Genomic DNA, 25,488 nt, shown 5'->3' on the forward strand with positions numbered 1-25,488 from the left:
ATACTCCCATAGATTCAGGCTGCCTCTGTGGATCCACATGGTTTATCACTTATATTAAAAGCCAGACGGCATGGTGACATTTCCCCATGTCCTTCGTTCCACAGGATGACACTGAACCAGAGGGTCCAGATGACAAACAGCACGGGCAGTGGGTTGCCCAGCCACTAAGAAGCCAGTGCTAACTGCAGCCGCATGGTTTTACAGGCTGCAACTACACCCAAAAGGGAATTAAGTGGTGTCGCATGTTTTACTGACACTAGAGGTGCAGATGAGAGAGGCTCACAGCAGCCTCCTGTAAGATAGGGATGAGGATGGGCAACTGCCTTGACACGTGCCTACAAGGCTGCTTATCTCCCCGTGTGCCAGTGCAATAGGCATGTTTGCAAAGACTTGGGTCAGGTTGCGGTGAAGCCTCCCTTACTTGACCTATATGGAAACGTGCAAGATCATCAGGGCCCTACAACGAAACTAACGTCCATGTTGCTTTTCCTTTCTTTCTGCTTGGTGCCTGCTTTTTCCTTATTGATCCATGTTCTACTGTTATTACTGGATAACCATCTTTCCAGTATGCCTCCAAATTCAAGAGTGGCATCCAAATCTATTTAGGGTTTCTGGACCTGATTTGTGCAGTGTGAATGCTGCAGGGCCATGCTGCTGGCAAGGCTACTGACATCCCTGGGGTCCACATACAGGGTTGGAATGAGCTACCGGTGTGTATTAAACAGAGTCACAGAACTTGAGTGTGGATTCTCCACTTAGAATATAACTAGTTGTTTTACTAGAAGACGCCCCATTGCAACCACCACCATTACCACGTTGCACAACTCCATGGGCATCTACTGAGTGGGACTGGTTTTATCCAGACACTGTTTCAAGTAAGTGTTGTCATCTGTCTGCTGGATTCTCTCTGTCAGCAGCAATCATGAGGCAAGATGAATTCTTGGGCTAGAAGGTTTCTCACAGCAGGGGCTTCTACAATACCTGCTTATATGGCTTATGTGATAGGACATCTCTACCGAGATGTTTTTATGGTCAGATAACCGCTGGATAGAAAATTCACATAGTGCAAGGGGCAAAAACCCTGAACTTCCTTTTTTTCTCTACTTGTGGGCTCTGATAACCAATATCTATCAACAGCAGTTCACTGAGTAAAGGTATTGTATTAGTTTCCTAGGGCTGTGTAACAAATGATCATACACTGGGGGCTTAAAACCCAGAAATGTATTCTCTCAGAGTTCTGGGGGCTAGGATTCTGAAATCCAAGTGTGGGCAAGATTGGTTCTTTCTGGAGGTTCTGAAACCCTGAGAAAGAATTTGTTCCATACTTCTTGCCTAGCTTCTGGTAGTTGCCAGCAATTCTTGATTCTTGGCATTCCTTTGCTTGTAGATGCATCATCTGATCTCTGGCTCCATCTTCACATGGTGTATTCATCAGGGTCCTCCAGAGAAACAGAGCTGATTATGCAGTTATGCCATTATTGAGGCAGGCACATCCCAAGATCTGCAGGGGGAGTCAGTAAGGTGGAGACCCACGAGAGCCAGTGGTGTAGTCCCAGTCCAAGTGAAAACCTGAGAACCAGGAGAACCGATAGAGTAGGTCTAGTCTGAAGGTTGGGAGGCTTCAGACCCAGAAGAGCTTAAGTTTCAGTTTGAGTCCAAAAGCAGGGAAAAGGCTGATGTCCCAGTTCAAGGCAGTCAAGCAGGAAATAATTCTCCCTTACTGCATGAAGGGTCAGCTTTTTTGTCTTATTCAGGCTTTCAGCTGATTAGGTGAGGCCCACCCATATTAGGAGGGGCAGTGTGCTTTACTAAGTCTACTGATTCAAATGCTTATCTCAACCTAAAATACCCTCACAAAAAAACACCCAGAATAATATTTGGCCAAAAATCTGGACACTCATGACCCAGTCAAGTTGAGACCTAAAATTAACCATCATGCATGGCATTCTATCTGTGTGTCTGTGCCTTAAACTCCCCTTCTTATAATAGAACTAATCAATGGATTAGGGCAATTAATAATTATTAGTTATAATTAATTGTGACTTGATTACATCTACAAAGACTCAATTTCTAAATTAAATCACTTTTACAGGTACAGGAGTTAGGATTTGAACGTATCTTTTTGAGGGACACAATTGAACCCACAACAAGTATCAATAGATAAAAGCCACTCAACTTCTAGCAAATTGCATCCTCATGGGACAATAGACCTTTACTGGAATCATTTGAATATTTTGATGAAAGATAGGAGCAGAGGCCACCTATGCTGTGGCTCTCTTGGCATCCACAGTGAGGGCTTTATCAACTCTGAACATGTTAAAGTGAATTTGATATGGACACAAAATTGTGTAGTTCCTGGAATGTTATAGTGACGATTCCAACCAGACAAGCAATTTCCCTTTCCTGATAGAGCCATGATAGAAAAACAAGAGGGAAAATACTGGTAGTTATGGCTGGTGTGGGTGTAAAGTGGTACAACCACTTTGGAAAGCTGTCCGGCAGTGTCTACTAAAGTGAAACACTTTAAGGTGAAGCTGAATCCTAATAGTAGACCTGGGGCAATCGTGGGGTGAGGTGAAGCTGAATCCTAATATCAAACCACAATCCCCTACTAGATATATACCCAAGAGAGATGAGTGCATACTTGCACCAGAAGACATATACAAGAGCATGCACAATTGCAAAGAACTGGAAACAGCCCAAATTTCCACCCACCAGAAAAACCAATAAATGTATTATTGTATGTTCATACAATAGAACACTTACCAGCAACAAAAATAAGAATGAACTATTGATACCACAACAACATGGATGAATCTCACAGACAAGTATGGAGCAACAGAAGCCAGACAGAAAGACTTATAAGATGTATGATTCATTTGTATGCCGTTCAAGAATAGGCAAAACTAATAGGTGGTGACAGCCATCAGGTTGTAGTTACCTCTTGGAGGGGGTACTGACTAGAAAGGGCACAAGGGAACCTTCTGGGGAGATGGAAATGTGCCACATCTTGGTGGTGTTTCTATGTGTGTATATGAATAATGTAAAAACTCATTAAGCTATACATTTAAGATGTGTGCACTTTACTGGGTGTATTATGTACCTCAATAAAACACTAAAAGATTAATGTATTGGAGCCCTACTACATGACAAGCATTATTCTAGGCGCAGCAGTACAATAAAACAAAGTCTCAGTTCTCATGGAACTTACATTCTAGGGAGAGAAGACATTTTATAAACTAATAAAAACAAATGTACAAACTCTGTGGGGGGGGGGGGATGCCCACACACGTACAGAAAGAGAGAAAGAGACAAAAGGAGAATGAGCAAGAGAGAGGGAATGGCATGGTGACAGGTATTGAGTGAAAATGAATTAGATACAAGGAGATAAATTGATAAGGTAGCAGTTAAGCAGAGGCCTGAGTGGAGTACGGAGGCAGCCAGGAAACTATCCAGATGGAGGAACGTTCAGGCTGAAAGACCAGCAACTACTGAGCTGGGCTAGTGTGGGGACCACAGAGGAACAGCAAAGTCACTGGCGAGAGTGGACCAGAGTAGGAAAACTAGAGCATGGGAAGAGTGAGATCCATGGGGATGTGATGGAAATGGTGAGATTTAGGAATATTTCTGATAGAGCCAGTAGGATTTATTGATGGATTTGAAGTAGGATTTTTTAAAAGAGCATATTTTTATTTTGGGTTTGATTGTCTCATAATGCAGATTTGAAGAAGAAAGTCAGTTCTGTTGTGACCTTATTGATCTGTGATTCTTACTAGATATCCAAGTGCCATGCGCAGGCAGGCAGCTAGACAAACATGTCTAGTCACAAGAGTGGTCTACACTGGAAGTTTCTATTTGTAATTTCATGGCATATATTTGTTTTTTGCTTGTTTGTTTGTCTTTAAATAGTGGGGCTGGATAAGATCGACAAGAGAGAGCCTGAGGGGATGGAGAGGTTGGAAACGGTTGGGTTTAAAAAGAAACAACTGCTATAGAAATACTTGACTTCTTAAATTATGTGCCTGCATACCTTTGATAAAACAAAACCTAAAAATAAATGTAATAGTTAATTACATTTACTCTCACAGTTAATTAATTTCTGTACACATTATATCCATATCTTCCCTCCAAGTTCATTTTTCTTCTTGCTGAAATACATCTCAATATTTCAGCAGTTGTCAAACCTCTTGGTCTTTTTATATCTGAAAATATCCTAAATTATCTTGAATGCTAATTTAGTTGATATAATGGGATATTCAGTAGGAAAACTCAAGGCACCAAAGTCCAAAGTAACTTCTAAGACAGACAACCCACTTAGGTGTACACATTTTCACAGGAAATGGTTCAGCAGTTTTGAACAACCTTGTAGATGTCCCAGGGGGAGGACTCTGTCTGCCATCCTACCTGGGGCAATCGTGGGGTGAGGTGAAGCTGAATCCTAATATCAAATTCCAATTGGATGATAGGGAAAACATAGTATGTGGGCTGTGAAGTGGACACTGAGGATTGGCTTCTGAACCCCACCTGAGAAATGTGAAGAGCCAGAGACGGCAGGTTAACTGCTAACAGGAGAGCTGAGGGAGAGGTGACCAGATTAAGATCAGCCAGCAACCCCAGAGTTGGTCAAGGAAGCATGAACTTTACTCATGGGCCAAATGTGGGCCATGCCCTGAGAACGCTGACGTGAGTCCGTTGAAGTCCTGTCCATCAGGCTTCCCATGGGAGTGGGGCTTCAGTACCAGAGGCTGAAGGTGGCACATTAGATTCTTAGTGGGTAAAGGCAGAGGGTAAATGCAGCTACAGGAAAGAGAACATCAGGCCACGTCAGTCAGGTGCATGTGAATCAGAGCCAGCTTCAAACATTACTCAACCCAGAAAGTAGAGAGCTGGCTCTTAACAAGTCCATTGAAAATTTCCTGTCCCCCTACTTGGCCTCTTCCCCACCAACCTCAGCTGGGAGGAGGAGAGTGACATAATTTTGAACGAAATTAAGAGCTTTAACTATGGGATAAGACTGGCCAGTGTAAGAACTGGTTTGAAAATGTGTTTCATATCTTGAAGTGCCCATAAAACATTTTAGTAATTTAAGAGTGCTCAGAAAGATCATGAGGCCACCCATTTTGAGAGAGGAAAAGGACTTCTTTCCCGGGAAATATTTAAAGGGAGAGTGGCATACCAACTACATTTCATTTGCAATGATGTCATTCTCCCAGTTGAGCTTGTCCAACATACAGGCTAAATTAGCTACATCAGCACTTTGAAAATATGATCCCCATTTACCAATGCCTACTGTTTGCTGTCAGTATGTTTATTCCTTTGTAAATTATTGCTCATTTTCCTCAGCATGAATATTAGATTTTCTTTATATCCTGAATATTCTGCAGTATGTTATGAGTCTAGATGTGGATTTGTTTTTCTTTAACTGTCTTGAAGAGCTTAGACTGTTCTTTTGATCTCAGATCTCAAATAATTTTGTTTGATTATTTCAATGCTGAAAGTTATCTCTTAAAATATTGTGTCTTCATCATTTCTTCTATTCTGGAGCTCTCGTCAAATATATATGGGAGATTCTCAAACTGTTACCAAGTCCCTACATTACTTCACATTTCTGGTTCTAGCTCTTGCAGTAACACCTGAACTAATTCCTTAGCACTAGCTTCTAGTTCACCATTTCACTATGCAATTGTGTCTAGTCTAAAATCCCTCCCATATAGTTTTTTTAAGTTTTATTTCTAAGATTTAACTGATTTTTATTTATATCTTGCTGTTTTTAGGTTTTCTGCTTTTTAAATATATCATTGCTCACATTTTTCATAGAAGCTATTTTTTTCTATATCTTTTTTTACATTCTTAAATATAATTATTGCAAATATTTGTCCAACTATTCCAAATAACTTTATCTACAATAAATTTAATATTTTATTTCTTAATATTGTCCTATGTCTTTTATCATAAAAGATTCTATGCATTTTATGCATTTTTGCAAGCTTGTGTTTGGAGAAGTTTTTGTTTGTTTTTCCTTTTATTTTCTTTTTCTTATTCTCTCTGTTTACCTATTTTTATGTAGAGATTTTTGTGTTTCCTCCACTTAGTCTCCCAGATACCAGCTTAGAAATAGGTAATTTTAGGAATCCTAGTCCATATTCATATTGGGGACAATATTATTTGAACGATGTGTTTTGGTCAATGCTATTAAGCAAGTGGGCGTATTGGTCCCGGTGTGGACATGAAACTAGGCCTTTGTCCAGCTGACTTCCAATGCCAAAATCTTCTAAAAATAAGACTTCATTTGTTTTTCTGTCAGAAGGCTCACCCCTCACCCAACTTCAAGTTGTGAGCCTGGTTCTAGAATCTTTACCCAGCAGTGCTAAACCCTGCCATTGCTGTGCCCATAGCCACATTCCAGTAACCTTTGTCATCAACTTATTTCCTGTTTTGTATTTTTAAAATATTTTTTCTATTATTGTTTTGAGTTGAGGATGTAGAAAGCACCAAAGCATGAACTTAGTATAACATTTTGACCAGAATCTCATCCATTCTAACTAACTGAGTTGAATACTTGGTTCATTTATTTCATCTCTCCTTTTGAAACGAAAGCAGCCCCAGCTAACATAATAAGACAAGAAAAAGAAATAAAGCATATACTGATTTGGAAGGAAAAAAATAAAACAGTCTTTGTTTGTAGATGACATGATTGTCTATGTAGAAAATCTGAAAGAATCAGCCAAAAAACTCCTGGAACTAATAGCAAGGTTGCAGGGTACAAGGTTAATAATATACAAAAGGTCAGCCATTTTCCTATGTAACAGTAAATAAACAAACGGAATTTAAAATGTAAAATGCAATACCTTTTACATTAGCACCCCCCAAAATAAAATACTTAGATATAAATCTAACAAAATATGTACAAGATCTATATTAGGAAAACTATAGAACTAATGAATGAAATCAAATAAATAAATAAATGGAGAGATATTCCATGTTCATGGATGGGAAAACTCAATATTATCAAGATGTCAGTTCTTCCCAACTTGATCTATAGATTCAATGCAATTCCAATCAAAATCCAAGCAAGTTATTTTCTGGTGATTGACAAACTGATTCTAAAGCTTATGTGGAAAATCAACAGACCAAAAATAACCAACAGAATATTGAAGAAGAACAAAGTTGAAGGACTGACACTACCCAATTTTAATACTTACTTTAAGCTACAGTAATCAAGATTGTGTGGTGTTGGCAATAGACAAATAGATCAATGGAACAGAATAGAGAGCCCATAAAGAGACCCACATAAATAGTCAACTAATCTTTGACAAAGGAGCAAAGACAACACAATGGGGCAGAGATTTTTTTTTAACAAATGGTGCTGGATCAACTAGACATGAACATGTAAAACAAACAAACAAACATAAAACAGACTTTATATAACCTGAAAGATTAACTCAAAATGGACCACAGAGCTAAATGTAAAATATAAAACTATAAAACTCCTAGAAGATAACATAGAAGAAACTCTAGATGACCTTTCATTTGGCGATGACTTTTTTTCCCCCACAGGGAGTGCTTCTATGTTAAAAAGTTTAGAAGGTGGAAATAGCTCTTGGAGTTGTATTCTGAAGATTTGTTCAGGAAGGTCAATGTTAGCAGGCTTCATCCTCTCGGGGACTCAACAGCAGGTAAGTAGAGGACTGGGGACAACAGCTTCTTCTGGAGGAGAGAGAGCCTAGTGGAGATTAGTGTAGAATGCACCAGAAGCTCTTTTATGTCAAACTTCCTTTGGGATCCAGCTTTACCAATAAGCTTGTTGCTTCTGAATATAGGGTCTTCTCATCCATGCTTTGAGCATCACAGAAAACAAACAATTTCCTTCCTTCAATTTTCTCAAGTTGGCTATTTATCATGACAACAGAACAAAGGGGGATTGACCTTTTAAAATTAATGCTGAGATTGTCAGTCATGACAATCCCCCAACTATAATTGCAGATATACCAATAATAGCATCAATCATGGTTGCAATGGCACCTCCATGAAGGAATCCAGGTGCTCTTTGCAGGTAAGGACCTCCTTGAAATATGCAAACTATCCTTTCTTTAACATGATTATGGAATATCACATATTCAAGGCCCAGGCCTTCCTTAAAGCTTCTGGGGAAGAGCTGGGCCTATGACACTTGTTATTTTACAGGTTTTGTGTCACAAAAAAAAAAAAAAGGTTTTGAAGTCTTTAATACTTCAAGTTGATTTACATTTATATGAAAGCAAACGTTTCTAGAAGCCATCTTCACATTTCTTCATGAACCGGTTAAAGAGGAGTCTCATGTCCTTGCTCCAGCTGGGCATGGGAAAGAATGGTTCCTATTAATGATCTCAGAAGAAAACTACCTCTGCACAGCTGCATGGTCCGTCACTAGGGGGTAACACCTCCCTGTGGGGGAACAACCCCCACTCACCCCTCCCAGGCAAATGCAGTTACAAGGAACAGCTCCACAGCATGGCCCCCAGGGTGCCCAAGCTCTACCAGGATGGCTGCCTGGCCACCTTTCCACTCACTTGCTCCTATCCATTCATGAAGGGGCATGTAACAACCAGCAATGACTTTTTAAATACAACACCAAAGGCACAATCTATGGAAGAAATAGTTGATAAAATGGACATCATTAAAATTAAAACTTTCTGTTCTTTAATAGACATTGTCAAGAAAAATAAAAAGACAAGCCACAGACTGGAAGAAAATATTTGCAAAGACATATCCAATTAAGAACTATTATCCAAAATATGCAAAAATTTCTTAAAATTCAGCAGTAAAAAAACAATCTCATTAAAAAATGAGATGTCATTAACAGACATCTCATCACAGAAGATATACACATGGCAAATAAGCAGATGAAAAGATACTCCATATCATATGTCATCAGGAAAATGCAAATTAGAACAATGAGATACTGTTGCATACCTATTAGAGTGGCCAAAATGTGGTGCTCGCTTCGGCAGCACATATAATAAAATTAGAGTGGCCAAAATGTGGAACATTAATAATACCAAATATTGGTGAAGATATGGGGCAACAAGAACTTTCATTCTTTACTAGTGTGAATGCAAAATAACAGCCAATTTGGAAGATCGGGTGGTAGTTTCTTACAAAACTAAACATAGTCTTACCATACTATCCAGCAATAGCACTCCCTGGTATTTACCCAAAGATGTTGAAAACGTATGTCTACACAAATATATGGATGTTTATAGCAGCTTTATTCATAATTGCCAAAACTTGGAGGAAATAAAGATATGCTTCAGTAGGTGAATAGATAAACTGTGATATATCCAGACAATGGAATATTATTCAGCACCATAAAGAAATGAACTATCAAACCATGAAAAGACATGGAGGAAATTTAAATACATAGTACCAAGTAAAAGAAACCAATATGAAAAGGCTATATATTGTATGATTTCAACTATATGATTTTCTAGAAAAGGAAAAAACTATGAAGATAGTAAAAACATCAGTAGTTGCCAGGGACTGTGGTAGAAAGACATGAATAGGCAGAGCACAGAGGACTTTTAGGGTAGAGAAAATACTCTTTACGACACCATAATTGTGGATATGTGTCATTATACACTGGTCTAAACACAAAGATTGTACAAGAGTGAACCCTAATGTAAACTGTGGACTTTGGATGATAATGACATATTAATGTAGGTTTATCAATTGCAACAAATATACCACTCTGGTGGGGGGATGATGGGGGAGAGGGTATAAGGGAACTCTCCGAACCTTCTTCTTAATTTTGTTATGAACCTAAAAATAATAAAGTCTTAAAATGCAAGACCAAAAACCCCCAGCATTTTAGTCTTCAGAGTTTGACCAAATCCTATAAATTTTTATAAAATCTTTTCATTAATTTGTTTTCTCAATAAGCTATGATTATATTTTTTAATTTCCTCTTTGGCTCAAGAGCTACTTAGGAATTTTTGTTTCTTTTGCATTCAAAATATGAATCAGTGAATAAGTCACCTCTTTTTCTAATGTTAAACCTTATTTTCAGCTCTTCTATATATACATTTACCACTATATGCACCATGAAAAAGAAGCCCCAAGTCATCAAAGTCCCTATTTACCCATCCTCAGGAAGAGACACAAGAAATCCTACCTCAGCAACCATCATAGCTGTTTCCTGTCCTTTACTGCTGATGAGATCCTGGCTGAAATTCCCCGGAGCTGACAATATAACCAATAACATAATATGAGCATTTTTAGTAATACATGCCTCCATTCCATAATACTAGTTTTACGCTATTTTTTTTCTCTGTCTTACACTCTGATGGTTCAAACTGAGAAGAGAAATAAAAACACTTCAGGAGACTTATTTATATCCATTTTATTAAATTCAAACTCAATCCATGAAGGCTGCTGAGAGTGTGCATTAGAGCTGGAAGCTACTTGGGGCAAATTTCTGCATTTTGTCCTACTTCACATTGTTAAATTCAGTAAAAATACTTTGAGGAAACCGGCAGGAACATTGAATGAATTTAAATCTATTTCAGCTGCTGACTTAATCTGATAAACGTGTACCCCTCTTTAGAGAGTGAACTAAAAGTTAAAATTTAAAATAGGCTCTATTTTACTTCACTTTATGTGAAGAAAAGGGATATTGCCAAAGGAAAATGTCAGCAGTGATGTCAGCCTTCGGGGCCAGTGGTTTTATGTCAGTCTTTTGGCGTACAGGCAACTCAGCAACTAAAATGAGCAGATAAGAAGAAAAAGAAATTAGAACTGAACTGGATATGGGGTTTAGAAGAAACAGGGAGGTCTTCCCTCTAGACAGTGTTTAGTTCAAAACACCAGTTCTCAAAGGGTGTCCCCTGAACCAAGAGTATCAGTTTTTCTTGTGAGCTTCTTTGAAATACAAATTCGTGGGCACTTCTGTAACCTATTGAATCAGAATCTCTGGGGATAGAGCTCAGAAAAGTGTGTGTTAAAAGCTCACCAAGAGATTCTTGTGCATATTAAAGTTTGAGAACTACTGAGGTAGGGAAAGATATTCAATTAGGCAAATTGGGTAGAAGAAATTCAAGAAGTCAAAACTAATTGTGAAGACAAATGGAAATAGTCACCTAGCTTCTGGGATTGGTGCAGCCGGAGCAAGACCATGGCCCACAGCTGGTAGAGAAGAAGTCCAGAGAGGAGGTTTAGATTTTTAATTAGCAGAGTTATTGGCAGGAATTATACAGGATTTTAGGGCCTAGACAAGGTAAGTAGTGATAACTGCTCTGGTCTACTCCCAGCAAGGAACTGGATTGTTAAGTAGTTAAACCAAAATTTAAGTCTGGTTGTAAAGGTTAGAATCAAATTAAAATATAATACAATCATTAGATAAATAGGGCAGGGAACGAAATGAACACTATGATGTGTATTATACAAATGTCTGGAGCTAATCTCCAGCACATAAACAACAGTAGCAACATTAGATTTGGTCCCACTAGATGAGTGGGTTGAGGACTCTGATTTAGTTTCTGCTTTGGTCAGCGCTGATTTGAGAACTAGCTCCACCAAGACAATGCCTAGCAGGTAAAAGAAGGAGACAATAGTAGAGAAAATGGGAAACTACCCATTCTGATTTTAGCATTGAAATTCCAAGATCCTAGCAAAACCCTCAGTTCCAAAAAAACCAAGAGGTTTGGTGACCCTACAGTCAAGTAAATTCAAATTTTCTGAGGTAAATATAACATCTATGATTTACTTTTTGCTATCTTGGCACCTTGTTAAGTCAATTAAAAATATTACTTTAATAATAATTTTTAAATAATTTAAGAGATTCATGTGATTTGAAGGTGTATATTTCCAGAAATTTGCATATCTGTTTACTCTTTATAGATTGTGGACCAAAAAATAATTGTAAGTGAGCATTATGCGAAGTCATGTGCTATAGATTTTTGGGTTTTTTTTTTTTTTAGTAATAATAAAAAAAGGAAAAATTATATTTTTAGCTTTTAATCAATGCTTAGTAGGTAGTGGGTATTTGAAGATCTATGGGACACCTGGAGTGACAATACTTATTGAAACTCAGGGACAAATCTTTGGAGCAGATGTGTTGTGAATGAATTACAAAGTGGATGAATGAATCACTAAATCACAAAACTGTTGGACACATAAAGAGATTCCAAACAGGTGCAGGATAAAGCAACCAACTCTGATCTATTTTACCAAATTGGAGGGCTTATGTCATGTTATTTAGAACAACTTGTAAAGAAAACCAGTTCCCCTTAACTTGAAAAGATTTATTTCAGCTCTTACTTTATATTTTTGATATAAATCACTACTATTAGAATTTTCTCTGGAAAATCCTTCTGAAAAAAACCACATCTTTTAAATAAGGCTAATTTTATATAATCTGTCAATAGGTGTAAGGGGCTTGGGACTCATTCCTCTAAATTATGAGTCTATAATGATGCCCTCTAGGTTCAAGATTACATAAATAAAAATAAGAGGTTAAGTGAACCTAAAAAATTGCATTATCTCTTGCAGAGAAACAACTGCATGAGAGTCAGGAATACAATGATTTGAGGCCCTTTCAAAGGCAAACATTTTTATATGAATGCTGTTCAAAAGAAACCCTTTACACCAAGTCAACATTGCACAAACTATGAGGAAAAGGATGACTTTTATAGGAAACAACTGTTCTGATAAACTGTACTCTAATAGTTTGGATCTTCTTAAATTGTCTAAATTCTATTTACCATGGTCCAAAAAGCCATCAGGATCAGTCAGAGTAAGACAATTACCATATGATTTCACTCATATGTGGAATTTAAGAAACAAAACAAAGGAAAAGGAAAGAGAGAGAGGTAGAAAGAAACCTAGAAACAATAAAAACATTAAAAAAAAAAAAATAAAAAAAAAAAGAAACCTAGAAACAGACTCTTTTTTTTTTTAAAGATTTTACTTATTTATTTGACAGAGAGAGACACAATGAGAGAGGGAACACAAGCAGGGGGAGTGGGAGAGGGAGAAGCAGGCTTCCCGCTGAGCAGGGAGCCCGATGCGGGGCTCGATCCCAGGACCCAGGATCATGACCTGAGCCGAAGGCAGACGCTTAACAACTGAACCACCCAGGCACCCCTAGAAATAGACTCTTAACTATAGAGAACAAACTGATGGTTACCAGAGGGGGGTTGGTGGGGGATGGGGGAAACAGGTGATTGGAATTAAAGAGTACACTTTTCCTAATGAGCAATGAGTAATGTATAGAATAGTTGAATTGCTATATTGTACACCTAAAATTAACATAACAATGTATGTTAACAATGCTGGAATTAAAATACAAATCTTAATTGAGAAAAGCCCTCAGGAAACAAATACATACATGGGAAATCAGTAAAATTTATTCTAAAATGGTTAGCCAGGAAAAAGAATAAAAGAAAATCAATTTTTAATGTCTGGGTCAAGCTATTTCACTTTAAAACAACCTTAATTCCTGGAGGAAGGCAGAAAGACTGCCTAGGCTCTTCCACCGTCTTATAATTGGTATAGGCTTCAGAATATTTCTGAAGGTTTTTTCAATCATTTGTTCTAACATAGTTTATTACATGACAAAAAACCATTTTCTAATACTAAATAATATTCAACATGAAATTATTAAGGTTTCTTACTATTGATGACTTGCTGGACAGAATATGTTCAGCCTATTCTGAGTGTGTTTGTGTATGAGACTCACTGGGATAAGAGAAGAAGGAGTATTTGTTGAGTGTGAGACATTAAACTGTCCAGTATGCAAAAGTCTCCATGGTTCAGTTACAGACAGATTTAAATAAATAATCACAAGCTAGGGGGGTCTGGTTTTAGATGGTGAGTAGCTAACAAAGTCAAATTGCCCTTCTAATGAGCAATGAGTAATGTACAGAATAGTTGAATTGCTATATTGTACACCTCTCTTTGTTAAATTGCCAAGGAAAATGGATGGATGGATGGATGATGATGGAGAGATACATACATATATACATACATACATACAGAATGACTGAATAGGTAAATAATTATCCCTGGGGAACTTAAGAGAAGTAATATGTTTAGGACAAGGGTGGGTAGTGAATGTGTGGCGTGTGAATTGGTAATGAGTTAGAGTAGGGAATAGGTAGTGAGTAGGTGAGGTTGAAGCATAGTGAATAGCATGGAATGGGGAGTAGATGATGAATGGTTGGTAATGAATAGGTATGAGTCAGGGATTAACTAGTGAGTGGATAGGTAGTGAGTGGGTGTAGGTAGCAAATGGCATGAGGTAGATGGTAAGGATGAGTGGGTGTGAGGTGGGGAGAGGTAGAATACTATGGGCATGGATAGTGGGGGAGGGAAGTGATTAATGAGTAGATAGAGGACAAAGATTAGGTATGAGTGGGTATGCACAGAGAGGTAGGTAGAGAGTGAATGTGGGGTGGGAAGTAAATAATGGGTGTGTGTGGTTAGAAGTTAAATATATCTAACCCTTTAACTCTAAAGTGAATGGTTAATGGGGTTAAAGAAGTGTGTAGGTAAGAAGTAGATGTGAAGTGGGTTGTGTATAGTAAGTGGTTAGGTAGTCAATTTGTATGACACAGTATAGTTTTTAAGTCACTGTGAGACAGGGTGTTAACAGCAAGTAAGTAGGTAATGATGGGGCAGGATATAGAGAATAAGTAGGTAGGTAGAGAGTGAATATGGGCCTGGACCTGGTCCTCATGATGAAATTTGTCTAGTTCATTGGACCTGATCTTGGGCATAGAACTTGGTTTTGGAACTGTACTTTGAACATGAATCTTCAACCAGGATTTTTGATCTAAAGCTTGATTCTGCACTGGAGCTGGCCCTTGATGCTACATATTGGAAGAGACCCTCTTACCTCAGACCTGAACTTCCACCTTGTCATGAAACCTAGACCTGGACCTTCAACCACATCTTGGACCTGGACCTTAGAAGTAGAAATTGAACCCTGTATTTGAACCTTGGATGCAAACCTCAAACCTGTATCTTTGATCTAGACCCTGTACTTGGATCTGAACCTGGACCTTAGATCTGAAATTGTTCCTTGGACCTAGAAATTGAACCATAGTCTGGATCTTGAGCCTAAATCTTGAACCTTTCTCTGATCTGGACATTGAACCTGACCTTAGGCATGGAAATCAGACCTGGACATTGATCTAAGGCTTAGATTTTATATCTGATTTAGACTTTAGAATTGGACTTTTGGCCTAATACCTAAACATCAAATCTCAGACACCCAGACCTGAAATGGAAAGTGGACCTTGGACCTGTTGTTTTCCAGGATTTTAGACTGGAAATTAGTGCTGGATCTTGTATCCCGTATTGTGCCTTTAAATGGAATTTGTACCTTATCTTTTGGTTTTCTCATGTCAGGACAGGGTCACCTCCTTACAAATTTGGTTCAGATGTCAAGGCTGATGATATCACACATACACCAAAAGTGTATAAAAGGTTTATTATTCACATGGTGAGAACTTCCTGTGGAAAGCAGGGTAGGGCTCTAGGGTGATCTAAAAATGGCTGAGACAGCAAAAAGGGGTAAGTCAAGACCCCAACATTGTATATTCTGAGAAGTTAAATGAGTGTCTTGGTTATTCTGAATAATACCTCAAACATTGAAGGAAATAAGGAGTACTTTAGTGAGGCCTTGGATTGTAGATGAATCTTAACTTATATTTTGGGTAGGTGTGAGGCAAGAAATCCCAAGTTCTTTATGCTAAAGATCATGGTTTTGCCATTGGCTAAACCCAATGGTCAGATTATGAACAATGACCAAGAGTCTATGAAAATGTGGAAATGAGGCTAATTGTTGCATCCAGGCAGGGCATCCAGTGCTAAGGTGGCTGCCTAAAGTTCAGCCAATTGTGCCAAGCTTTCGATTCTGGACTTTATCAGAGGCATCTAGGTAAAGGATGGCCAGCAAAAGCCCTCCAGCAGACTCCATCATGTATAATATTGGTAGTGCCATCTATAAAGTATATCAAGTCCCCTTCTTATTTACTCAGTTGTTTCCAGCGGGGTCTTCAGGTAACCAATGGGTCCAGAAGAAGAGTGACTTCCTCCAGTGCCATATGGCAAGGGACTGAGAGCAAGGGGAAGCCACTTTATCCTGTAAAGGCAATACGCCATATGGTCTGAGTCTTGCTTTATCCTAAAAATGTATTTATTTTAGCAAGGTTTCAATGGCCATCCCAAGCCTCCAGTGTATTGTCTCTAAGACCCAAGACATAATGACAAATGGGTACAGTCATAGGCTCGGGGACTGTGAGAGACCCCATCTCTAGAAGGACCCAACATGGAGACAGTAACTTTCACTCTACTGGTGTATAACATGGGGAACAGGAGATTAGAAGCTCATGGGTGCATGGCCGTCCTGGGTGGTCCACAGACTCCAGGAGACAGAAAAGGAGGTTACTAAAAACTCTACAATAAAAGATTTTCTGGGGGAGCACTAATGGGAGTGCCTGTTATATTGCAATTTGGACAGACTTAGAACCTTTTTTGTAGGGGTCCCCATTCAAAGTGGGCCAGTTAGTGAGTAATGGAATAAATGGTCTTAAGTAAAATTATAAATGTATATATTGCCTCCAAAACCCAAAAAGGCCTTAAAAACGCTGTGTTCATTGTAGGTGATGACAGTCAATAGTTGTTTCTCGACATTGTCAGGAGCAGAGTGGCCTTCAATTGACCAAATATTGGCCAGAAATTTTGCTGAGGTGGTGAGGCCTTGTACTACGTATGGGAGATCCTTTTCTTGTGAGCTCCTTTGTGAATGTTTGTATGTCCTGAATGAGCGTGCCAAATGAAGCTCCTTAGAGGAAGATTCATCAATATAATGTCATACCTACATTCCTGGAGAAAGTTGGATGTGGTACTGAAAAGATGGTGTTGGATGGGCTGTTGAGATACCCCACTGGTAGCCAGGTTAAGGTGTATTGTGTTCCTTTAAGGTAAAGGAAAATTGGTGATGAGAGGCTATTGAAATGGGGACTGAACAAAACATATTAGCCAAATCTGTGACTGCAAAATATTTACTAGTTGCTGATAGGATGGAGCTAATAATTTCGATAATACTGGGTATTGGATACCTTAATGGATGGGACCATGGCATTAAATAATTCATTGTAAGCACCATCCATTCTTTCCAGGTTTAATAACAGGCTAAACTGGGCCTAAATAGACTTCACATAATAGGTTTCAATCCTTGAAAATCTTGTTTTAATTTATTTTGGGCGGTGTTAACAATTATAATAGGTTGGGACAAATCCACACGATCTTTTTTTTTTTTTTTTTGTCAAAACAATTTTAAGTGCCAAAGACTTAATTTAATTTTAATTTATTATTTATTAGGTTAGAGCATCCATGCCCACTGTGAGATAGTTTAGGGAAAATAGAGCTATGACCATGGGGAATTTAGGCAAAGCAATAATTTTAATTGTTAAGGTGAGACATACTTATGTTTCTTCTATTTTATGTTTGCAACTCCTTTAGGATTATCGGAGGTACCTTAGGTAAACTTAGTGAGATCCCCAGGTATAGGATGACTTATTTAAATTTAGTGGGATCCCCCAGGTATAACTCTAATTTGAGCTCCAATACAGATTAAGGTCCATACTGATGAAGGCTGACCATTTGGAGCATTTCAGCAGATGTTAAAGTTAATTTAGAATTTAGACATTAAAGTTAATTTAGATATAAAAGTTAATTTTATCTTTTTGTGGTATAATATGTGTATAATAAATTTAGTAAATCCTTGGTTTCCAATTAGGTCAAATTGTGGTACAGAGGTCCCACATCCAGGTCTAATTCTAAGTCGAAGTCCAGGTCTAAATCTAAGCTAGTGTCCAAGTGCAAAGTATGGGTCTAATTTAAAGTTTAAGGCTATGTCCAAGGAACTGGAAAATTCCAGATCCAAGTTTCATGTTCAACATCCATGTCCAAGGTTAGGTCCAGTCCCAGGTATAAGGTCCAGATCTTAGTTCCTGGTCCAAAGCAAGAGGAAGAGTTACAACATTCATGACCATGGTACTAAGAATAGATTCAAAGTCTAAGTCTTTCAGTTCAAAGACCAGGTCAAATCAATTACAAATCCATATTTAACATCTAGTACTAGTTCGAGGTTCAGGTACAGAGTATAGATCAAGGATGGAGGTTCAGGTGCAAGCTCCAGGTTCAAAGTTATGTCCAGATACAGGTATAAGGTCCAAGATAGACTTTAGAGGTCCATGTCCAGGTCCAAGTCCATGACAAACAACCAAGTCAAAGGTCAGGCCCACGGTCCTGGACACATCAAGGCCCAATTTTGGTGTCTTACCTCCAGTTCCAACATCAGGATCTATGGTCCATATTGATGTCTGAGGCCCAAGTTTAAGTTCTATTGTCCATGTCTTGGTCCACATCAGAGATACAGGTCCAGGTAGGTATAAGGAATAATATTTACATGTGAATTCCAGTTCTAGCCCCCTGAAGCCTATGTCTAAGAATCACCTCCAGGTCTGAGGTCCAAGAATAAGATCTGAATTTCACTGTAGAAGTCCAGCCCCAAATCCAGTCCAAGGTCTTTTTCAGTTCTGAAATCTAAGTCTAAGATCCATGTCCATAGTCATGTCAAGATCAGACATCCAGATCTGAGACCCAAATATGAGATTAGAAAGTTAGTTCCAAAGTCCAGGTAGAAGGTCCAAGTTTCCTTTCCAATATCCAGGTCAAGATCTAAGACAAAATCCTGGGCTAGATTTAAGGTACAGGTATAAAATCAATGTCCAAAATCATATTTAGGTCCAGGTCCAGAACAGATGTTAAGGTCCAAGGTTTAGGTCCAAGATAGAGGTCCAGGTCAAAGGTCCAAGTCCTGGTTTAAGATCAGGTTTTAAGTTCAGGTATAAAATTTAACATTGATGTTCAAGGTCTAAATCCAGTTCTAAGTTCCAAATCTAGATCCAAATATAAGCCAAGTGAAGAAAACCCAAAGTTGAGGTTTAAAGTCCAGGTCCTCGTCTAGGTTTAGGTTGAACATTTAAGTGAAAGTTTTGGTACAGTTCCAAGGGCATTTTCAAGGAACTTGACATATCCAGATCTGAGGTCTGGGTCTAATGGCCATGTCCAAGATTAGTTTCACTCCAGGTCTGCATTCAAGGTCTCAGGTACACATCTGAATCTAGATCCAAGGAACAGATCCATTGTTGAAGGTTGAAGGTCTAGGTCAAATCTATGTCAAAAAAAAAAAAAAAAAAGGGTCCAAAATCTGGTCAAGGTCAAGGTCTAAAGTGTTGATCCAAATTTGAGGCCCACAATCTTGGTCTAGAATCAAGGTCCAGGTCCTAGTACCAGAGCCAAGATCATGTGTTAAACTAGGTCTGAGATCTAAGATGAAGGTTAGAGGTTAAGATCCAGGATTCTACTCCAAAGTTTAATTCCATGACCAAAGACATTGTCTACAGCAGGTTCCAAATTCCTCAACATTTAGGTTCTAGTTGAAGTATAATTTTATCCAGGTGCAAGGGCCAGATTCAAGGGTCAGGTCCAGATCCAAATTCCAGCTTCAAGGTCCAAGGCCAAGGTCTAGGTTTCAGGTGCAAGTCCCAGTTTAGTCAAAAGTCCAGTGAGAAAGTACTTTTTTTTTTTTAAGATTTTACTTATTGATTTTAGAGAGAGGGAGTGAGAGCAAATCAGGGGGTGAGTGGGAGGGACAAGCAGACTCCACACTAAGCACAGAGCCCAACTCTGGGACAATCCCATGACCCTGAGATCATGACCTGAGCCAAAACTAAGAGTTGGATGCTCAAACAACTGAGCCACCCAGGCGCCCAGAGAAAATGCTTCTGATATAAAGTTGTGTTTCTGACTTTTTTGCCCATAAAAAGCTTTTCTAACAGGAATACAAAAAATATTTTAGAGATGTGTCTGATTCTAAGCTTGTTAACTTACTTCTCGTTTATGTATATTAGTTTCCATCTAACCCACAATAAGAACACATTTTGAAGAATAATATGTGATGCTGAGTGTGCTTAATCATATATTATTGTTTTCACAGATACTGTGTTGATTTAATTGTTCAAATTTGCTGTAAAATAGTCCAGTTTAGAAGAATGTGTGTTTGTGAACTATTTTTCTCATATAAATCTTACATTCATCTCAGTGTATTCCAAAATCAAGAGTCAGATGCTTAACCGACTGAGCCGCCCAGGTGCCCCTCCTACTAAGAACTTTTAAGAACAATGTATGCTACCGAACTTGTTTATACTTATACTTGTTTTCACAAATACTGCCTCGATACCTTAATTTGGTTGAACTAATATTAAGAAGGTACGTTTGAAAACAGTATGTGATTATGGACCCTTCTACACAAATACTCTTTGAGTTCACTCTAGCTTGCTCTGATTTAAAATAAGAAGATATTTTTGAAAATAATATGTGACTCTCAGATTCTGTTCACGAATACTGCCTGGATTCAACACAATTTTCTCAAACACTAAATAGGTAGTTTCTTTTGAGAGAAATGTATATACAAATCTTGCTTTTCATAACTATTAGACCTGGACATTGAACCAAACCTTTGACCTGGATCTGGATGTGACCCTGGACATGGAACTTATACCTGGCCCTCGATGTTGGACCTAGATTGTGGACCAAGGACCTTGGCTCTTGACCTTGAACCTTGAATTGGCTCTAGATCCTTGGCCTTTGACCTTGGACCTAGCCCTAAACCTGTGCTTTTGAACTGGACCTTGGATATTAACCCCTAAATTCAGACCTGAACAACAGACCTATAATTGTAACCTGGATGTAGACATGCAGTTTGGACTGGGAAATAGGACTTGAATATAAATCCTGAACCAGAACCTGGTTCTGGATTTTTCTAATTCCTTCACTTGACCTAGAATATATTTTTGGACTTAGACCTTTGACCTGAGCCTGTACCTGAAATTTAGACCTGGGCATGGATGTCAAACTTTTACTTAGATTTTTCGAGGTCCAATGGCTTAGGCAAAACCAGTGTGAGGCCTATTGAAAATACCAAATGTATAGTTTCAACAACAAGGTCTAAGTCAAGGTACAAGGTTAAAATTCTGGATCCAAGTCCAGGCCAAATCTAGGCCCCATATCCAATACAAAGGTCAAAGGCCTAGTTCCAAGATCCAGGTCCCTGTCAAGGCATGAGGTCAAAGTCCATGTCCAATCTAAGATCTAATATCAGATTAACTGTACCGGAAAGTCAAGGTCCATTGTCAGAATGTAAAGTTCAGATCTAGTTATTAAGCTCGAAGTCCAAGTTACAGGTCCAAGTCTTGATCTAGTGCCTGATTTGATGTCCAAGACCAAGGTCCAGGTCCACAACCAATTACAAGTTTTAAGTCAGGTCTATGTCTAGTGGACACTAGACTGGATAATTATAATGTCCAAGATCAAGGTAATATTCAGGTCCAAATTTCATATCCAAGGTCCTCGTTTGGGTTAAAGCTCCAAATCAAAGATCTAGACCTAGTACTAAAATCCAAAATCCAGATAAAAATTCAGAAAATGTTCAAGTTCCAGGTCTGAAGTCAAGTCCAAGGTCCTGAACAAATGTCCAGGACCAGTCACAGATTCTGGTCCAGTTCCAAGGTCCAGGTAAAATCAATGTCCAAGACCCTCAGTTAAGATCCATAATGAATGTCCAAGTCCAAGGTCAGGGCCACACCTATTCTGGAATCAAGGTTCGTGTGCAAGTTTCAGGTTTAAGGTGGTATTCAGGTGTAGACATGAGGTCTAGGTCCAAAGTCCAGTTCCAGGGTCCAGATCTGAGGTACAGGTCAGAGTTAAGAGGTCCATGTCCAAGATCTAGTTCTAAGTTCAACCTCTCTAACCAAGACCAGGTCAGATCCAAGGTCTTGGACAAATTCAGGTCCATGGTTGAGGCATGACTTCCATTTTTAAGGTACAAGGCCGGATCCACATCCAGGTGAGGTCCAAAAATAAAGAGCAGTTAGTGTCCTGAAGTTGGAACGATGTCCAGGTTCAAAATTCAGGTCCAAAGTTCAAGAACAAGGTCCCAAGCCCAAATCCAATATTCAGGTCAGAGCCAACTTTCATATCCATAAATGAGACCCCAGTCACTATCTATCCTTACCTCACACTAATTCACTACCTACAACCTGCCCCATACCTACTTGCTACTTAGACTTCACCTTATAGCCACTTACTACCTACCCCTACTCCATAACCATTAACTAATTACCCTGACAACACTGACTCTATGCATACCTTGCCCCACCTCTACTCAACACCTTGCTTCATATCACTTTACTACCTGCCCCTCACCCCATACAGACTCACTAACTACATTCTGATCCAAGCCCACTCTTTACTTCACCTCATACACATTTGCTACCCACTCACTGACTGACCTGCACTCACTGTCTACATATCCACATACATACTTACTACCTAGTCCTCATCCCATACCCACTCAACACCTAATCCACCCCACAACTAATAGTTACCTATCCTCTGCTCCAAAAACTCACTACCTACACACTCGTTATACAGAAAGTACAGCTAGATTATAAAACACGGTAATTAATTATAAGGTAATAATCTGATATTGCCTAATTTGCCCACTTATTCATTCACACATTCATTTCACAAACATTTATTACTTACCTCGTGCACTTACTAAATATCAGAAATTGTTTTAGATAAAAAATAAGCATAAAACATAAGAATAAAAATCAAACATAGTTCCAAACCTCCAGGATACTTCAGCCTGAAGAAGGATATCCACAAGTAAATTGATTATTATAATTAACAAAATGAATGCTAAAATAGAGAAAAGCTAGAGGCTCTGGTGAAACATAGAGACATCTGGCAGAAGAGGCCATGGGAAAAGGGGACACTTGATCCAAACCCTGAAACACAAGTTGGCCTGAAGCAAAAAGAGCCTCACGGGCAAGAGATCCTGTGGCATCATCAGAGAATGACCACATAGATGATCAGATAATAGCAACGTTGTTAAATAACGTATATGCCAAGAATCATGTTCAAAACTGCAATAAGGATCCAAGTAATGCTCACACACCTCTCTGATGAAAGGGCTATTATTATATTCCTTTTTTAGGAGAGAAAAATAAGGCTAAGAGAGGTTGACCACTTTCCTAAGGTCATGTGGCTACTGAGCAGTCAAACTGGGACTGCAACCTAAAACCGTAAGAAGCCAAAGCTTGGTATATGCCTTCCTGACACCGACAAGAATAATGAAGGTGGAAAGCAAGAGAGAAGGGAAAGCTACATCATAAGGGTCTCATGTAGATTTGCTAAATATTTGGCATTTTTCTCGAATCCCGTTGACAAATTTACATAGTAACACTTGTTAGGCATTTTGACCCTAAATATAAAAGTAATTTCAATTATTGTTATACAAATTATACAATAGGACATCCCCAAAATGGCAACATAGGAGGCTCCTGAATTTCCCTTCTCCCACAGACCCACCAAATACACAGCTACACATGGAGCAATTTCCTCTGAGAGAAATTCAGAAACTAGTTGAGTGACTCCTACACACTGGACAACCGAGAAAATACCCACATTGAAATGAGTGGGAAAGGCTGAGATACTCTCTCACCATAAACCCCACCCACGCACATCATGCAATCATGAGGGAATGTCCAACTTGCAGCTTTTTCCTAAGGAGCAAAGAGTTTGGAACATACAATTAATGCCCCAAGTTTCAAGTCTGCCACCCAAAGGATGACCTTCAAATCCCCTAGCTCTGAAAGCCAGCAAGACTTGTGTTCATGAGTCCCACAGGACTAGAGCAAAAAAGAAGCAGCTTTTAATGGGCACACGGCACCATCCATGGCTTTCCCCTTGTGCTCAGCACAGAGAGTACAGGCAAAAATGCCCACCTCCCAGTCTTTCCCAGGAAGGGGTTTGACTGCATGCTAGCTGCTACACATCTAGGTGCTGAATCGGAGCCTCCCCAGAGCCTGAAAGAGCCAGTGGGTGCATCCTCTACCTTCTCCTTTTGACTCACTCCAACAATAAACCAAGTCATTAGTGTCTCTCTAGGAGGAGTTTGTCCACACATCTAGTGCCCCAACTTTTATGACTTCCATTTGAAGGACAGGTCTTCAAATCTGTCCTAGATCTGATAGCCAACAGGGCTTGGAATTCAAAAGTCCCATAGGAACATATTTTAAAAACAACAAAGCAGTTTTCAAACAGGCACACGGCAGTTGCTCTAGCTATCCTCGGGCTCAGCACAGAGGAAGCAGGTAAAAACGTCCAAGATCCTCCCTGACAAGGGAGATTTGACTGCCTTCTGTCCCAGCTGCTCCATGAACCCCTTTAAGAATATCAGCAGGTTTTTTTCAGCAGAAGTCTTGTGAGCAGAAGGGAGTGGGATGATATATTCAAAGTGCTGAAAGAAAAAAAAAAAAAACTGCCAACCTGAAAAAAGTGTCTTTCAGAATCGAAGGTGAGTTAGTTTCCCAGACAAACAAAAGCTGATAGAATTCATGACCACTAAACTGGCTTTAACAAGTATTAAAAAGACTTCTTTAAGTTGAAACCAAAGCATGCTAATTAGTTACATGAAAACATATACAAGTAAAAAACTCACTGGTAAAGAAAAATATATAAATTCATAATACTCTAACAGTGTGAATCACTCCATTGGCTGAGAAGGCACACTTAGGTTCCAGACAACTGAACACCTCCTGGGCATGAACTTCTCACCTGCCCAGATGTCCTTTCAATCCTTTATATAATTTGCCATTCACTCATTAAGGAAAAATATTCATTGAGAGTTTAACTGATGCTGAGCTCAGTGCTAGGCACAGAGGTACACTTGTAAACAAGACAAATACAGGACCTCTCGATGTAGAGCTCACTGTTGAGTGACAGAGATAAACACTGTACAAGGAGTGATAGATAAAATGTTTACAGTGATGAGCAGGTCCACTGGTGCATGAAATATAGGCACCCAACCTGGCTACAAGGTCTAGAGAAAAATTGGAAGTTAAATCTGAGATCTGATAAAAAGACATTGGCTGGGGAAAGAGTGAAAGAATATTCCAAATGGAAGCAACAGTAGCATGCGCTGAAGGCACTAAAGTGGGGACAAGTAAGGCACTTTTGAAGGACAGAAAAATATTCCAGTATGGCTGGGGCATATAGAGTAAGGTAGGTGAGCTTAGAGACCTTGGTTGTCACCCATTAAGGCAGGACTTTGGAGGCCATTTAAGAGTGACAGGACACTGTTCAAATTTCTTCAGCAGCAGATTCTATAGAGATGTGGAGATGTTTAGTGTACCTCCCCGGATCAGTCAGACTTGAGTGGTGTAGAAAGGTGCAACAGGAGGCCATTATTTTCAGGTGAGTGATGAGGACATTAGACTGGAGTGTTGTCAGTGGTGTGTGTGTGTGTGTGTGTGTGTGTGTGTGTGTGTGTGTGGAGTGAGAAGGAAATACCTCAGTTCACAAATTCAGATA

At 39.0% G+C, this 25,488-nt stretch overlaps 1 pseudogene; it reads right to left on the reverse strand.

Moving 5' to 3' along the window:
• Positions 1 to 7,760: 7,760 nt before the first annotated feature.
• On the reverse strand, positions 7,761 to 8,339 carry LOC118541596 (acyl-coenzyme A thioesterase THEM4 pseudogene; annotated as a pseudogene).
• Positions 8,340 to 25,488: the final 17,149 nt, after the last annotated feature.

Source organism: Halichoerus grypus, chromosome 12 (assembly GCF_964656455.1).
Source record: "Halichoerus grypus chromosome 12, mHalGry1.hap1.1, whole genome shotgun sequence".
Classification (NCBI taxonomy): Eukaryota; Metazoa; Chordata; class Mammalia; order Carnivora; family Phocidae; genus Halichoerus; species Halichoerus grypus.